The sequence below is a fragment of the Eutrigla gurnardus genome, assembly GCF_963514095.1.
Source record: "Eutrigla gurnardus genome assembly, chromosome: 11".
Classification (NCBI taxonomy): domain Eukaryota; kingdom Metazoa; phylum Chordata; class Actinopteri; order Perciformes; family Triglidae; genus Eutrigla; species Eutrigla gurnardus.
In genome coordinates, this window is record NC_139925.1 from 3,449,991 (window position 1) to 3,453,172 (window position 3,182).

A 3,182-nucleotide genomic window follows, 5' to 3' on the forward strand; every position below is an offset into this window, starting at 1 on the left:
ATGCATTCAAATACACGCACACACTTTTACATTCACTAGATTATTATTTAGAAACACATAGTCCTAGTAGTTTAAATGAACCAGACTCTTAAGGTGGACCAGCAGAGAAGGGGCTCGGTTTTAATTGTGTTCACGTTGTTGGTTGATGTGAAAGAGGACTTGGTTCTGGTTCTGGTCCACCTCAGGTCTGATGGGGGCCTCAGGCTTCATTTAAGTTAATTATTTATCCTTAAATGACGTGATGTTTAGTGTTGTTTCCACACGGAAAATAATTCTGAGCTTTTTCCTCATTCTCTACAAAATATCTTATTTTATATTCATGTGAACACTTCTCCTTCAAATAATGGTTTAAAATTCGCCATAAACTTCATTTTTACAAGATTACATTTGAACTCATCGTGATAATGTTAAAAATATCGCCCAAAGCTGTTTGTTACCGAGTAGAGCATGAACGCATCATAATGAAAGTCAATGCGACCTCTGTGAAGCCGGTATTCAGAATTCATATTGTTACTGAATAAATCGTGGGCTGATTTGACGGTGTGTTCCTACGGAAGCCTAGAGGGCGAAGCGAACCTGAGCAGGTGAAGGTCTGAGTCCGGTTCGCTTCAGAGGGGCTGAGTTCGCGTTTGCGCAAAAATGCTTCATAACTTTTTCTGACATTCTACATCATGACGTTTTTCGACAAACTATATTTTGACTTTTTTTCATTACTTTTTCCGACAAACTATATTTTGACTTTTTTCATAACTTTTTCCGACATACTATATTTTGACTTTTTTCATAACGTTTTTCAACATACTCACACCATGAATATTTTTCATAACTTTTTCCAGAATACAGACTTATTTTCATCTTTTTTCGACGTACTACATCATGGCTTTTTTTTCCCGACAAACTATATTTTGGCTTTTTCCGACAAACTGTATTTTGACTTTTTTTAATAACTTTTTCCGACACTATATTTTGACTTTTTTCATAATGTTTTTCGACATACTACATCATGAATATTTTTCATAACTTTTTCCAAAATACATGAATATTTTCATATCTTTTTTTGACAAACTATATTTTGACTTTTTTCATATATTGACTTTTTTTTCATATTTGTTTTTAGACATACTACATCATGACTTTTTTTCATGATTTTTTACGACAAACTATATTTGACTTTTTTTCATAACTTTTTTCCAACATACTAGTTTTACTTATTCCGACATACTATATTTTGACTATTTTTCATAACTTTTTCCACCAAACTGTATTTTGACTTTTTTTCATAACTTTTTCCGACATACTATATTTTGACTTTTTTTCATAACTTTTTCCGACAAACTATATTTTGACTTTTTTTCATAACTTTTTCCGACATACTGTATTTTGACTTTTTTCATAACGTTTTTCGACATACCACACCATGAATATTTTTCATAACTTTTTCCAGAATACAGACTTATTTTCATATCTTTTTTCGACGTACTATATTTTGACTTTTTCCGACAAACTGTATTTTGACTTTTTTTCATAACTTTTTCCGACATACTATATTTTGACTTTTTTTCATAACTTTTTCCGACATACTATATTTTGACTTTTTTTCGTAACTTTTTTCAACATACTATATATTTACTTTTTTTCATTACTTTTTCTGACATTCTACATCATGACTTTTTTCGACAAACTATATTTTGGGTTTTTTTCAGAACTTTTTCCGACAAACTGTATTTTGACTTTTTTCATTACTTTTTCCGACATACTATATTTTGACTTTTTTTTATAACTTTTTTCGACATACTATATATTTACTTTTTTTCATAACTTTTTCTGACATTCTACATCATGACTTTTTTCGACAAACTATATTTTGGGTTTTTTTCAGAACTTTTTCCGACAAACTATATTTTGGGTTTTTTTTTAGAACTTTTTCCGACATACTATATTTTGACTTTTCTTTCATATTTTTTTTTAGACATACTACATCATGACTTTTTTTCATGACTTTTTACGACAAACTATATTTGACTTTTTTTCATAACTTTTTTCGACATACTATATATTAACTTTTTTTCATAACTTTTTCTGACATTCTACATCATGACTTTTTTCGACAAACTATATTTTGGGTTTTTTTCAGAACTTTTTCCGACAAACTATATTTTGGGTTTTTTTTAGAACTTTTTCCGACATACTATATTTTGACTTTTTTTTCACAACTTTTTCCCGACATTCTACATCATGACTTTTTTTTCCATAACTTTTTCCCAAATTCTACATCATGACTTTTTTTCATGACTTTTTACGACAAACTATATTTGACTTTTTTTCATAACTTTTTTCGACATACTATATATTTACTTTTTTTCATAACTTTTTCTGACATTCTATATCATGACTTTTTTCGACAAACTATATTTTGGGTTTTTTTCAGAACTTTTTCCGACAAACTGTATTTTGACTTTTTTTCAGAACTTTTTTCTACATACTATATTTTGGTTTTTTTTTAGAACTTTTTCCGACAAACTATATTTTGACTTTTCTTTCATATTTTTTTTTAGACATTCTACATCATGACTTTTTTTTCACAACTTTTTCCCGACATTCTACATCATGACTTTTTTTTCCACAACTTTTCCCCAAATTCTACATCATGACTTTTTTCGACAAACTATATTTTGGATTTTTTTCATAACTTTTTCCGACATACTATATTTTGACTTTTTTTCATAACTTTTTGCCATACTATATATTTACTTTTTTTCATAACTTTTTCTGACATTCTACATCATGACTTTTCGACAAACTATATTTTGGGTTTTTTTCAGAACTTTTTCCGACATACTATATGTTGACTTTTTTCATAACTTTTTCTGACATTCTACATCATGACTTTTTTCGACAAACTATATTTTGACTTTTTTTCAGAACTTTTTTCTACATACTATATGTTGACTTTTTTCAGAACTTTTTCTGACATTCTACATCATGACTTTTTTCGACATACTATATTTTGCCTTTTTGTCATAACTTTTTCTGACATACTATATTTTGACTTTTTCCTAACTTTTTTCCGTGTTGATCTGTGGCTGCAGAGGAAGGCTAAAGCGGTTTTACTTTCCGTTCAAGGAAAGTGCACGTGAGTTTGTGTGACGTGAAGTGATGCATTAAAATCCACACACACTCTG